Consider the following 16,093-nt stretch of genomic DNA (forward strand, 5'->3'; position numbering starts at 1 on the left):
ATTTGATTTTCTATGTGGTTTTGTATTATGTTTTGAGAAATTATCCCTGTTTTGGCTTTTTGTAGAGCTGCCATGGCAGAATTTTTGGGCAACATTTACCACATCTAGCACTTGTAACTTGATCGAAAAATTGGCTTAATCTGCTCCACTGTTGGACATGTTCTGACGAGATGCAGAAACTCACGCCCGTCATCATTTCTGTTTTATCATACTTAATGATGCAAGTACACACATGGGTTTGAGCAGCTGTGTTGTAATGCTGTCATAATTGTTAATAGCTGTTAATAGCTTTTCTAATTTTGTTTTTTCTATTATTATCATTTTTTGCACCGCAGGCTCAGATCTGGGCTGCAAAAAGGTGCATTCTCATTTGAAAAGGTTTACCCAGCGCTGCTTCACAGCGAGAAGGCCTCGGATTCAACTGTGGGCACCTTTCTGGATGAAGTTTGCATGTTTTCCCTGTGTCTGCATAGATTTCCTTGTAACACACAAAAAAAAAAAAACATACACAGTACGGTTCTCTGTGTTCTCTCCTCCTGAAAATGACTCTGAAATCTCTTTTGTGATAAAAAAAAAAAAAAAGACAAATATAGTCCAACTGAGGTTCCAGAATCTCTTGTTTGCAAGGACATTATAGGCCCCAGTAAAACAAAGATGAATACATTTAAATTGTATTAACCATTGGGGAAAAAAATAAAAGATTATTCACAAAGGCCCTTTCAGAGATAAAAAATCACACGTGCTGCACAATGGTGAAATGGGTGACATAAAACAACAAGAAACAGAAAAAAAAATAACAAAACTGAAAAATCATGTACTTCTTTGTTATCTTTATAATTTTTGTTCACAATGAGCAAAAACTTTACAGATTGTAACCTTAAAGGAATAGGCCACCGTTTTTACATACCAAGATATGTTCTTACCTAACCTTAGTTGAGTTAATGTATCGTCTGGTCTTTGTCCGTGCGCTCTGTCACGCAAACGGAGCACATACGCAGCCTCTCCCACATGTCATATAGCTCCAAAAAAGCTCACGATAGAAGCTACCAAGCTCTTCCACGAGTTCCCTATTTAAATAAAGTTACGTGAAGTGTTTTCATGCGAAGTATATTTACACAGAAATGTTGCATGTCGATTTTATAAGCAGATAAAAAGGGGTACTATATTGTGAGGCGTAATGATACGAGGAGCACAACGTCCGCGCAGTAACTCCTAAAGACTTCCCCGCTCACTTCCGTCAATAGAAGCTGCGTGACTTGTAGAGAGCTAGCAGAGAACAGTTGAAGAAGCGTCGATAACTTGTGAACAATGCCTTTTACGTGCATCGTGCCGGGCTGTGATAACAAGCAGAAAGTATATAGTGTAGTAATGTTTCACAGATTTCCAACTCACCCCGGACGACGACACAGGACTCAGGACCTCTACCATGAGGTAGGAATGCGCGAGCACTTTCCGAAAATACATTTTCTGCTTGTTGTAAAAGGCTCTGTACAAGTCACGCAGCTTCTATTGACGGAAGTGAGCGGGGAAGTCTTTAGGAGTTACTGCACGGACGTTTTGCTCCTCGTATTATTACGCCTCACAATATAGTACCCCTTTTTATCTGCTTATAAAATCGACATGCTACATTTCTGTGTAAATATACTTTGCATGAAAACACTTCACGTAACTTTATTTAAATAGGGAACACGTGGAAGAGCTTGGTAGCTTCTATTGTGAGCTTTTTTTGGAGCTATATGACATGTGGGAGAGGCTGCGTATGTGCTCCGTTTGCGTGACAGAGCGCACGGACAAAGACCAGACGGGGATATATTAACTCGACTAAGGTTAGGTAAGAACATATCTTGGTATGTAAAAACGGTGGCCTATTCCTTTAAGCATGCACGAAGCATCCGCAGGCTGTTAAATGCATGCAAGCTTAAACAATGATGTATTTCACGGATGAAGGAGGTTGGCGCAATCAGGAATGCAACCGCATATACGTTGGGGAGGGCTTTCTTGTTTTAAAATATAGGCTTTTTTATGAATGAGCAGCATGGACACAATAAGATGCGTGCAAGGCTTAATGTAGGTTACTTGCCTGGCTTCAAATCCTTGGCTTGCATGCATGGAAAGAAACGTCAACCTACCCCTTTGTTCGACATACGAATGTTTGCTGTACGCTAATACTGATGACACCCAATTAACTACTGCACTGAGAAGACTTTTGCACAATTTAAGTTGAGACTGAAAACCTACGTTTAGCCAGGCCTTCATATATGAGTCAGGCAGGATGTCTTGGTTGAACTATTGCTTTACATACTGTAGGTGTGAATTGTAGAAGTATCTGTTTTACTCTATGCGGTTGCACTTTGGTCATCAGTGGCTGTTTTTATATGTGCTGTATAAATAAACGTTTTCCTTGTTTTCCATGTGTATAAATAAAGTTTCCAAGTGTGTTACTTTTGAGTCACGCAACAGAAACACGCCACTCTGGGATGGCTCTAAAAGCAAGACAATAGCAAAGGAGCCATAAAAATTTAAAGATGGGTGTTCCAGAGTGCTTTCAAAAGAGATACCAACTTTTTTTCTTATTATTTCGTTTATTTGGATAATCCGTCAAGTTGATTTGATTTTATGTTAGCTTTAAAATGTGTTGACACCGTAGGCCTGCTGTGAGAAGCCCATTCAAATCACGTAAAAAAAAGAAAAGTGGATCAAAATCTGGCAGTACAGCTGAATATACAGTATTTTAAATTGATTCCCATACTCACTGATTTTAATCTAGGCGACCAATAACCGTAACGGTATCAGTAAAAATGGGATGCATGGTTCCTTGATAACTGGGAAACATGGCGACCGTAGAGCTCAGCTTTGCTTGACCTGAGTTTGGTCCTGGGTTCGATCCATGCAGCCGGGCAGGGTTTAATTAATCAATGAATCAAAATCTTATCGATTCTAAGGTAGTGTATTTCAATCGGCAATAACTTTGGAATTAAATGAGACAGAGACTTACTTTTTTTGCTCGCTCGTCCCTTTAGCCCTCCGGAGACAGTAAAATTAGTACCATGTGATATCCTTGACTGAATTGAAAAAACTCAAACTAAACGCCTGCATTTTGACAGTTCAAAAGACAAATCAACTACACAACCCTTCAAGGTGCAAGCAGGAAAAATAGAAGTTGATTTATTTAACCTTTGAGTGACCCACCAGCTGTTTGAAGGGAAAGGCATGGCGTTATTCCTAGGGCTGCTCGATTATTGAAAAAAATAATAATCCCAATTATTGTCATAATTGAAATCACGATTATTCGTTGCCTTTATAAAAAGTCTCTTTATTTTATTTATTCATCAAGAAACTATGCTGATATTTTCTGTTTTCTGAATTGTCATAAAAGTACAAATGATTTCAAGTTTGCCTTGATTAAAGAGGTCTCTGTTTCACACCTGCCCCCTGCTGGCCAGCCCTCACACCTGCGCAAGTAAACTGAGTAGCGCGGCCTGATGACATCATCACACAGCACAGTTTGTTTTTATGTCAGGCAAAAGCATGAGCCATGGCACGTGAAATGCGAAGGAAAAATAATCCCAGCGCCATGAAATAATGCAAGTCTCCATCCATTTTTTTTTTTCTTCCGCTTTATCCGGGGCCGGGTCGCGGGGCCCCGGATAAGAGACTGCTGCCCCCGCGACCCGGCCCCGGAATGCAAGTCTGCTTTGCAAAAAAAGAAAATATATATATACATGTATATTTTCTTCGATTATGCTAATTTTGTAATCGTTTAGTGTCATAATCGAAATTGTAATCGAATTTCGATTAATTGCACAGCCCTAGTTATTTTGTGGTCCATCGACGCTCCAGGTCCAATAATTTTTCGGGTTTCTAATGGGTTTTCTGGATGGAATATATGCGTAACCATGGAGAAGACTCCAGCAGTGAAAACCCACCAGAAACGCTAAAAACTATTGATCCTAGAGCATTATAGTGGCCACTGTGAAGAAAAGTAAAAGTGTCATGCTATAACCAGCCATATCGCTGAATCATTAAAAGGTCAAATATCCATTCGTATCAACTTTTACCCCCTAAAAAGTTAGACAATCCACAAGTATCGTTAAGAAAGTGAAGTATATTATCGTTAAGAGCGTTATTATGTCACTTGAACACAATATACCTCAAACACCCAGCCTTACAGTTTGCTCTCAATTCATCATCAACAACAATACACTGACACAATACTCTCAGTGTAAAACACAAATTACTAGCTGTGTTGGAAATGCTTTCAAAAATAATGTATATTTCACCCATTGTTAATTCTGACACAGGAATTCCATACAGATGCAAAACAGATAATGTATGAGCGTGGCAACAATAGGCAGGCGTGCGACCCATCCCTGCTCCACTGTCACATTAATGGCGCGATAAATAATATCTTCATTAATCACAATAATGGCTTTTACCACATGGGACAAACGGGCCAGCTGGTAGGCCACACAGCAGCCGGCCCGACCAATAGTCGTGCGTTACATTGAAGAGGCCCGGGATCAACCAAAGCTCAGCTGTAATTACTCTCAATAAGAAGCATCTCGGGCCATGGTGACCTGACCTCCATGCTGTCTCTGAGAGATGGAGGGAGTGTGGGTGATAAAGAGGGAAGGAAAGAGAGACAGTACAGTGTTGGGGATGAATGTTTGAGGTGACAGAAATGGATGGGGTGAGCGAGGGGGTCCCAGAGTGAGAGAGGAGCATGACACCTCATTATTCAGCTTTTGGAGCATGTCTGTGACTTGCATGTGTGTGTTGTAGACGTGCGTTTATGTTTTTAAAGTCATGCGGGGAGTCAGCTAACTATGTTCTGTTTCATTTTATGATGTATTTATTCTTCCTGTTCATGAAACCAATGAGTGTCCAGAGTGTGGCGTCCTACAGGTACCCATGTCCAGATCTTGATCAGGAATAGCTGGAGAACAACAGGAAAGGCTCCGCACAGGTCTGCAATGAAACCTGTAACCTTTTTGCTGTGGGGTCGAAAATGCAGAAAAACAAGTCAGTCACGCTGTAAGTAATGACTGCCTCAGCCCATCCTGCAAATTCAGAGTGCCTCAGCCCATCCTCTCTTGCTTATTTTTATTTGCAACCTTTTGGTCTATAAAAGCCCAATTATTATTATTTTTTACAGGGGTGGACTGAGATACAAATCCAGAGAGATTGAGTCCACGAGAATGAGACGATTATTTATCATTTGCAATGATAAATAATCTATTGTTCTTGTGTTTCCTTTGTATGGAGCCATTGCAATGAACAAATTGATAAGATTTTACCAATACCATGGGTAAAATAATGAAATAATTAGAACAAGGCTGAGCAAATTTGTTTCTTTTGACAGACTGTTTATTCTGATTACATTTCCTGATTTTGTAAGATTCCGGTGACAAAGAAGTCACCACCCTCCTGCTTTAACGACTACCGCCCAGTAGCACTCACTCCGACTCTCATGAAGTGCTTCGAGCGGCTCGTCATGAACCACATCAAGTCTGTTCTCCCTCAAACCCTGGACCCATACCAGTTTGCTTATCGGTTCAATCGCTCGACTGAAGATGCCATCTCCACTGCGCTTCATACAGCCCTCACTCACCTCGAAACAAAGGACTCCTACGTTCTAACCCTAACCCTAACCCTAATGCATTTTTAGATTTTAGCTCAGCATTCATCACTATAATCCCACAGCACAAACTGCTCCACCTGGGGATCAACACATCACTGTGCAACTGGCAAGTCCTCCAGAAACATCACACTGAACACTGGGGCTCCCCAAGGCTGTGTGCTGAGCCCCCTCCTGTTCACTCTGCTGACCCATGACTGCACTCCAAAGTACGACTCAAACCTCTTCATCAACAGTGGTGGGCTTCATCAGCAACAGAGACGAGTCAAACTACAGGAGTGAGGTGAGCAGTCTGGCCATGTGGTGCACACAGAACAATCTCTCTCTAAATGTGGAGAAACCAAAGAGATTGTTATGGACTTTCGAAGAGCACAGGTCCTGCATGCTCCTCTAACAATCAACGGTGCTGCAGTGGAGAGGGTGACCAGCACTAAGTTCCTGGGTGTAGACATTACAGAGAAGCTCTCCTGGACCATGCATACTACATCACTGGTCAAGAAAAGTAATCAGCTGGCTCTGGCTCTTCTCAACTTGCGGAGAAAGTAGTCTCTACTTTCTCCGTAAGTTGAGAAGAGCCAGAGTCCCAGCCTCCGTTACGTGCAACTTCTACAGAGGGACTATAGAGAGCAAGCTGACCAGCTCCATCACTGTGTGGCACGGCGCCAGCACTACGTCCTGCCGAAGGAGCCTCCAGCGCATTGTGAGAGCAGCAGAGAAGATCTGCAGAGCCACTCTCCCCTCCATTAAAGAGATGTACTCGACCTGTAAAAATCGCCAGGGACCCTTCGCACTCATCACACAGTCTCTTCAAGGTTATGCCTTCAGGGAGGAGACTGCAGAGTCTACGGGTCAGTTCCAGTCGACTGAGGAACAGTATCGTACACAGGGCCATCGGGAAGCTGAACTCCCTGCCCTCCCTCCCACCCCTCTTCCCCCTCCCCCCGCTCCACAATCAAGGATAAGAGAAACATAATTTCAAACCATTCACATGGTTTGACAAAACCATGTGAATGGTTTGAATCTTGATTGTAAGAGCAAATAAATGAACAGAATTGGAAGCTTAAGGGCCTGTCCACACGAAACCAAGCTTAGGGCCAAAAGGTTAATTTAAGGAGTAGGAGCAGGCGGCGGACCCGTGTCTGATCATGAAAACTTTCTTTTTTAAGTGCCAATCAATATATTAAGTACACACTGTTACATAACTATTGCCAATAAGAAGTCTACAATAAGCAGGTCTAATCTAAATTGCTGCCTATAAAAAAAAATCACAAGATTACTTTACACCGTGGCGAAAAATCTCGTGGTAATTTGATCTCACAAGATCTCAGCCCATTCCTATTATTTAAATAATAACCCAGCAGGCCATTTGTCGAGGACACTTGGTTAAGGATCGCCAGATGTCTCGTGAATGGAACACAAACCTGTTGAAATAATTTTCTTTCACCAGCCCTTCGGTTCTTGCACGGTTTTGGGATTTTAGCAGCTGCTCACTGTAACTGGGCTACTGCACAGATTAATGTGAAATATTATGTACTGTTCGCAGTATTTAGAAGAACAGCAAGCACTGCAAGCACATAGGCAAAAGAAAAATAAAGCAGTACTAAGTAACTCATGCCCCTAGAGGCCATAAGTGCCACTGCAGATGTCGTAGCATGTTACAGTTTTTTACTCTTTAATTGTCCGTGAGAGTAAATACTACGCTGATTTTTTTTCACTCAGCCTTGGCTGTAAATACTGTTTAAGTGGTGCTAGCCCACAGTTAGCTTTGCCTGTTAGCCTGATAGCTTCTTCTTCGTGATTCCGTTTGTATGTATTGATGGCTCCGACCTGTATAAGCAGCAAAATTGCAATGGTGGTTTTCTGGCCAGAGACACGGGGGAAATGAAAGACCCTTAAAATCATTCCATTAACACTTGTATTACCTCCAGAGGGACTACGAAAAGGATTTATTAAGCTAAACAAGTTACTTAGTACTGCTTTAATGCACATTTATTAAGTATAAGCCTTCTATTCAGTATAACGCAAATAATGACAATATATAATATGGATATAAATGTAATCTACGCAGTGGAAACTGATCTACAGAGATGTTTTTTTTTTCTCTGTGCATTTTTTGTTTATATTGATTGTCGACTAACTGTCTCATCCCTGCTTCCTTGAGGCAAAGTGATGTGTCATTAATTAAGTTTTATATCACAGGAGACGAGACCGGTGATGTTAGCCTGAGCAGCTGAGGAGCCATCTGTCTGATCAACAAATATTACCTTTTCACAGCGTAAACAAACATGGCCTCCCGCACTCTCGGGTGCATTCACGCCACAGCACATTATGGTGAAGGACTCTACATTTTTGAAGCAAAATACAGGCATTGCATCATGTTCTGTCTACTCTGATTTATTTCCAGGAGAAGAACACACCTGGAATATCTCTGGTAAATATTATTGTTGTGTTGAGTCTAAGATGATTGTGCCACATCTTAAATTGTGTGTAGTTAGTGTAGCCCGTTCAAATCCTGCCAATTAAAATCTATTTGGAAGAATAAAAGGGGAGGAGCATGAACGAGCGTGTCCTCAAACAGCTCGCACTGTTCCCCATTTCCATATCACTGACCGGGTTCATCGATACCAGACTCTGGCCACACCATTTCCCAGCTCCAGTCGTACCGCTTGACCTTTTCTTCCAACTCAGTCATAGTTTATCAATACTCAGCCTTTGTGTCCGAGAGTGAATCAGACACAGTGGAGAAATATAAGTGCACAGAAAAGTACATAATATACACAGAAAACAACCACATGTTTGTGTTTTTCTCCCCTAAAAGATGAGCTACATGCAGTGTATATAAATCATGGTGTCAGAGCGTCATTGCCCTCTTCAGGCTCAGAACAAGTACACTTAGCAAGCCTGCAATACGTGATGTATGTATAATGTCCCTGTTGGAGATTTGTCCTCTGACCCATGCTTCGATGGGGGCAACCCGTAAGGACCGGGGGGGGGGACACATCTCCAGATGTCGAGACAGACTAATGGTCAGAATCATCTGGTTTGAGGATTAACCCCTGTGTGTCCCTAATTCACGACACACCTCTTCCTGCAAGAGTTTAGCATCAGCTTAAAAGCAAAACACATCGAATCTCATAACTCAGAACCCTCCATTGGATGCCAGCTCAGGCACCAAAGACTATATACAGCCAAAAAAAAACAACATTAAATATCTTTTATCCCACGAGCTTTAACGTTGTTTTATAAATCTGTTTTATAGATGTTTTTGTATGTTTTTCTTCTATTGCTGTCATTTCATGTTGATCATTTTGTTCTTTCCTGCTATGTCAATGTTTAATAAACCTAAACCTAAACCTAAAAACACTGAAAATATATTGCTTTATATAATTGGAAATAAATTCAGGCATCAAGGGGCTAATTTACTGTGCTTTCAACCAAAACCATGATTTTCAACCATGTTTTTGATATGTAATGCTTCGGTTATACATATATAACCAAAGCATAAATATATATACTGTATATATGAAGAAGAAAAAAACTCTTCCACACCATGATTCTCCCTGCACCATACTTCTTACTACATACGTACTCATACTTTAAGTATTGTAGGGTTCTTTGGATTGAGCAACACAAACCAATGTATTCAGACAAAAATATAACTCAAATCGAGAAAAAAACAAACAGAAACTGATAATAAAATATGTAATTGTTCGACTCTTTTGGTTATGACAGAGATGGCTCTTGTCTGTGTCACATTAAACTGGAGCGGGTCACAGCAGCTGTCCATCAAACGGCTCCAGAGGTCTGTCCCACGTCCTTTGAAAGTCCTTATGCAAACTGCCTGGTCTGTGCACGGCATATTGATGACACTGAAGGAGGCACAAGCCGCTGTTCACCTGCTCCCTCCATCCTGGGGCGTCTCCAGTGTTCCTCAGTCTATGATAAAAACCTCGACATCTTGGGCACACTCATCAGCGCTGGTCACTGTTTCCCATCCCATGGCCGTGGCTTGTGTGCTCCGTACGAACAGCACTGCTCGAACCATTTTGTTTTCCCTTCTCCAACACATGTTCAGTCAGGAATAAGAGCAGCTCTGATTTACACACCAGGTTTACGGCACTAAGAATACACAAGGCTCTTAATGGTAAATCAGGTGCAACACGCCCACAAAATATCACATGCTCACTTTAAGTACTACTCGCAATTTAGCACCTGGCTCCGTAAATCAGGCCCCCGGTTTATGCATCATCTCGCCATATTCGTACCTGCCATCTGGGAACACCTTTTTTTCTCCGTCTTTTCCTGTGCATCTCCTTTTATCTGCGCTTCCCGTGCATGGATGGTGTGTTTCCTCTGCTTCTCAGGTGGTTGCGGCCTCCTTCTGTTGCACTTGGCGACAGTGGCACGTCTCTCTGTTCTTTGTTCGTCTCTCATTTGGAACGTGTTAATTGCTTCTGGACACAGATCAATACTCATTAAACAGGCTGGTGTACTCCACACAGCAGATGCTCCGCCGCCGCCGCAATCAAGCCTTCGTGGGCGTTTGACGTTTTTCATTTGCTGTGCTATTTTTATTTTTAAACACAGGGCGTATATATTCCCTTCCCAGGTGTGCTGTAGGAAGAAAATCGCTCACAGGAGGACGCGGCGCCATCATGCTATTTAATGACCCTCGGAGGTGTCCCGGGCAGCCTGACTACATGATTTTTTACAACTAAGGTTTGCCTAGAGTTGACTATGACGTGCATGATTTACAGATCAGATAAATACATAGTTTGCCTCAACTAAAGCAAATATGGCATTTACCTGGGGAAAAAAGAAAAAAAGCAACTATGAGGCATTCAGAAGATTAAGAACCTTCTGCCAAATCACAGATAAACAGAACTAATACTGATGCACAAAATTCAACAGAGCACATCATTTAGTCTCCAGAAAATAACTAAATTGACCATATCATTGTAAGTTTCACCATGCCATTTCAAACTCATCTTGATTGACACTTTGTTGGTTTATGCTTTATTAAAGCAGTACTAAGTAACTCATGCCCCTAGAGTCCATAAGCACCACTGCAGGTGTCGTAGCATGTTACGTTTTTTTACTCATTAATTGTTTGTGAGAGTAAATACTACGCTGACAGAAAAGACAAAGGGAGAGAGGGATATTGTACATCCAGTTACACAATGGAAATCATTTTTTTCACTCAAACTTGGCTGTAAATACTGTTTAAGTGGCACTAGCCCGCAGTTAGCTTTGCCTGTTAGCCTGCTAGTTTCGTCTTTGTGATTCCATTGGTGTGTATTGGGGCCTCCGACCCGGTGCAGGAAAGCAGCAAATGTGGTTTTCTGGCCAGAAACACCAGGGGGAGATGAAAGACCCTCCCAATCATCCCATTAACACTTGTATTACCACCAGAGGAACTACGGAAAGGATTTATTAAAGGTAAAGAAGTTACTGTTTTAGTCTACAACAATGTATTCAAAATTCCCTGCAAGTTATTCTTCCTGTCAGTGACCCTAAGCTCCTCTTTCCTCGTTCCGGGCTGACCCGCATTGCTATGAGGAAGTGAACGCTCAGTGGATGTTTTAGTCTGTCAGTGTTTTGCGATGAGATTGTGGGAGAGAAAAGGGCTTTCTGGTTAAGCAGGACCACGGGCTCATGTGCGGAGGCTCAGAATACAACTTCAAGTGTGTTTTTGATGAGGGGACAACAATGTCAGCTTAAAAAAATTACAGCAGTTTGGCATAAATCTTTATTTATTTATTTTTTTCAGAATGAAACAGGATTTGTGAGAATATTTCACACTTAAGCGAGAGGACACAAATTGACATCTGTGATTGGATTGTTTCTTGTGAGTTATTATTATCATGGGCAGTTTTACAAAGTATACAGACCTTTTCATGACCAATAAAGATGTAAGTCATAGTAATTGGGCCATATTTATTTATTTATTTTTTTCCCGTCCCTCTGTCACTGATTGTAACTGGGAATGATTGGGTCCATTGGCTGGTTCACATTTTCGCCTTTTCTAGAGAATGGGTTGAAGATGAAATGATATACAGTCACAATTCCAGGATTTTCATGAGGGAAAATTCACAGACTATCACCGCATAACCTTTGAACTGTGACAGAGGCCTTATGTTTACATCTTGCTGCTAGACGTACACTACAAACATTTCAGTGAGAGACAAAACATCATGTGCAGCTGTCGGGCTTGGTCAGGGGTTTAGGTCGTTCAATGTAAATGTTGCTCTTAGCAGGTAACCCTAACCCACAAACAGCAACAGTGCGTCCAACAGGTGTATTGTTCCCTAAAAAAAATCTAATTTAGCAGAATGAATGAGGTTTCCGAGACATTTGTGTGATCATCTATGTGGGTCACCTCTTTACAGTGCACTACATATGATGGCCCTCCTGGTCTGATTAGTACCTTCATTTCCAGGTAGAATATATTATTAGTAGGTATGTCTCTGAGTGACCACAGTAGTCATTACGTCCACATACCCAGCGGGGTGGATTTCTCTTTCTGTGCCTCCATCACCAATGTCCATCAGTAAAACCGTAATTATCTCAGCCCCTCAGGACGGTGACAGGCATACCACAGGTAGAACACATCTTCTCTAAGGAGTATTAACAGGGCCATTTTATGACTTTTTTCGCTCTCCAGAGGTCAGTCATGTCTCCGTCCCAAATCCAGTGTCTCCAGGCACATGATTAAAGCCCATTTTCCACATTTAAATCTTTTGCTTTTGTAGAAGAAAGGGATCAGAGACTAGGGACTACACATGAAACCATGGAAGGATTGGAGAATAATAGAAACGTACTGTGCAATTTCACAAAAACTGAGTAGTAGGAACTGGTAAAAACCTCACTTGAAATCGGCCCGGCTGATCATATTAAATTTTCATTCCAATAGGAAAAGGTTTTTTTTTAAAAGGGCACATTTGAATTATGCAAATGATCCACTTGATACACTCTTCCAACACAAAAGATCCAACCTCTTGTGCACAACCACTTGTGCTTTAAGTGATCCGCTCTCCACATGTTTCAACCAAGAATGCCATGTCCCTGACTTGACGGCGGATTAAGACTCCCACTCCATAATTTTGAAAGAGGTCACTGATGAAGACGAGGAGGAGCAGGAGGAGGGAGAAGGTCGTTTTTCTTTACGGTTGATTGAGCCATGAGGCTTGCAGCATGTGTTTTATTTCTAGGTTTCTCTTTGGAGATTTTGAAATAATTAAATGGATGTATAGCATAAGCGCATACCTCTAGAGATCGATAGCTATCAATGTCCATGTGAGCTGCACAGAGGAGGCTATAACCTGATTTTAGCACCGCAGTATTGCACTAATTACATCTGTTAATTGCCCTGGTCCAATGAGACTGGCGCTCTGGGGCAGGGGATGACGAGTATACAAGTCATGTACAATACATGTTTATGCAAATGCACATTAATTTCACTCACAGCATTCAAAGTCAATTAATAAGGACAGCGTCAGCTTAATAATTCAAGGTGACTGACTGTAAAAATAGGGAGTTCATTTATTTATGAATCCTAAATGTCCACTTCATGTACTGAGAAAATGTTTGACTCAAGGCTAAAAATAGTAAACGCATAATTATAATATTGAGTAATCAGTACCATGAGAATGAGCCAACGTGCACATTAATAACTTGCTTGCTGCTGTCTCCCTCTAGTGGTTCAAATAGCTTAATACAATCATCTGATGCTGCATGGAGTTCACTTTTTCACATTTTGTGGCTACATTGAAGTGCCACAGTACCACATTTTACATCTTGGGGTGAAAAAAATAAATAATGGCATAGGATACATATATGCAGTACTGTCACATTTTAATAAGACTATTTAGAAGCGACACCAACTCTATAGCTGCCTTACTACAGGAAGTCTGGAATTTCCAAGAAAAAACAATGTTTTTACCCAAAATCTATGCATCTACAATTGAAGTAAATGTCACCCTAATTCTATATTGACAGCCTCGAGCTGTTATTTTAAAGGTGACTTTTTTGTTTGTTTGCGACAATGTTGTCAACGATGAAGCTGACTCTGTTTTGCTGTATGTGATGATGTTGTCCCTCACACAAAGACACACTCACAAATACATACATGGAATTTATCTTAAAATGCATATGACAGGTTTTAATGCTTTTGGAAATATGACTTATTTAAATGGATAATATCAGTTGCAAGTTCATCAGCAGCGTAACTACAATTTTATTTCAGTGAAGCAGCAATTTTAATGAAGAAATGTTGAGCAGAAAAGTTATTTTTAATTGAAATTTTAAGCTGCTGACATGAATTTTCTTTTTCTTTTTTGTTTGCTAACAGGAAGTGACATAGATACAGATGCCATCCCTGGAATTGCCAATATATGGTCATTTAAAAAATAAAAAAAACAGTTTAGGGGGAAAAACAAATTTGAGAAAATCTAAACTATCTCTAATTATTCAAAAACTACTTTAACCAATTCTTAATTATGAAGTTTTCTACTAAATAAAGATACGAAGACATGGAGAGGAGCAAAGTGGTTCAACAGCCCATAAATACATAAACAGAGAATGCTAACATGATGCTTCATTGTAGCATCGTGCTAATGCTAGCTACAACTGCTGTTTTTTCGATTCTACTGAACAATCTGCTGTGAATAAACATCCATATGGACCCAATCAAGACTTGACTTTATTTGAATGTGACAAATAAGTGTATGTTTTGCCAGAAAATACCTAAAAAGAATGAAAAATTGTGTTTCCCCTTCTATGACGTGATGCCATCTGTATCTATTCACCTTATTCCGTAAGTTTGCGTGGGCGCCGCCATGAATTGTGCCCGCCCCTTTTCTCCTATGGGACTGGAGAAGTCCAGATAAAATCAGCTACTACACGAAAACAACAAGCAGAGAAACGTTACAGTGTTGACTTGTTGGTGCAAATGAACATTGGACATTTTACACAAATCAATCGACTAAACATCAGATTTGAGCGGCGGACATTTCACCTCGTTCTCCGTTTCAAGCTCTACCGCAACGGAAGTGCCAAGACAAGGCAAAAAGAGGCAAAAGTGTTGTCCATCATCTATGTCACTTCCTGCTGGTGTCCAATAAGGAAGTGAAACTAAAAAACATTATAAAAATGGCCAAACTGAAGAGAGTTGGGTCGCCTTTAGCAAAATCTTTAATAGAATTGTCTTTTAGCCAAAACTGTGTCTAATGTGTCATATGCACTTTAGGGCTCTAAACAGGTCCATCCGCTCATGTCACAATATGGTGCTTGTCAGTGTCTTTAAAGTTAAGATGGCATCAGTGGACTCGTTCTGATCATTTTGATGTATCGCAAAAAAAGCAAAGTACGAAAAAATGACGCCTAAAAACTGTGTGGAAACCATGAAAAACGCCCAATGCATGTCTATTCTAAGTATAAAGTATCTCCAGTTATAATTTATGAATACAAAAGTCGATGCAGAACCTCAAGTACCACTGCTGTTTAAGAATTATAGGTTCTTACATTCATCTTGGCATGCGTTTTCAAGGTGTAGTAACTTCTTTAACCGCTAGATGTCAGTGAGCACTAGTGCATGAACTGCTCCTGGGAGAACTCGCACTGGCCTGGTTTTCATCGGGGACATTAAAGGGGGCAGCCCGTCAGTATTCATGACGCTTCATTCCCCTGCAGAAATCAATCCTCGGCTCCATCCTATTTAAATGTATTTATGATAATTCTGGAGCAACTGTGCTCGGTTGGCACAAATCGCACTCTTTGGTTTTGACCGCTCATCGCGTGCACAGGCAAATCGTGTGTTTTGTTAAAGCAAGAAAGGGGCAGCATTGAAATGTTTTTGTGATTCTGTGATAATTCCTCCAAGATTAGAAAAATAATTTAAAAAAAAAGATATAGGTGTAGGTGAGAAAGGGTAGAAAGCTTCTTCTAAATGCACTATTTTATGTCTGGACATCATGGGTTAATCAGGAGATATCCCTTCCAAACTTCTGGATACGTAAACAGAAGACTTCACAGAGCTACTCATTATCTCCAAAAAGACACAGTCATGTTCAGTTAAATTAGGTGGCAGAAATCATGGCTTTAATGTTTGTACTCTGGTGGATACAGAGCATGACTATTCAGTGGTTAAACCAATTATGAAATTGTAATCCTTGTAATGTTTTATGCAAATAGCAAATTAATTAAGAATGATTAAAAACAACACTGACGTATTTCTACACATATATTTTAAACTGCACGACCTCAGTCACACTCTGGTGGTTAGCTGCTCACCTGTCCCTGAGCAGTAGGACTTCAAGGCAGATACCCGCCCTTTGAACTGATTGGTTCACTCCACTTCCTGTTTGCTTGTGTATGTATGTTCCACTCTGGAAATGTGGTTGATGCCACAGTCACCAGACTCAAATGACTGTGGTTAAAAATATTTCACTCCTCTCA

This window comes from Gobius niger (genome assembly GCF_951799975.1).
Source record: "Gobius niger genome assembly, chromosome: 2".
In the NCBI taxonomy this organism is placed as follows: domain Eukaryota; kingdom Metazoa; phylum Chordata; class Actinopteri; order Gobiiformes; family Gobiidae; genus Gobius; species Gobius niger.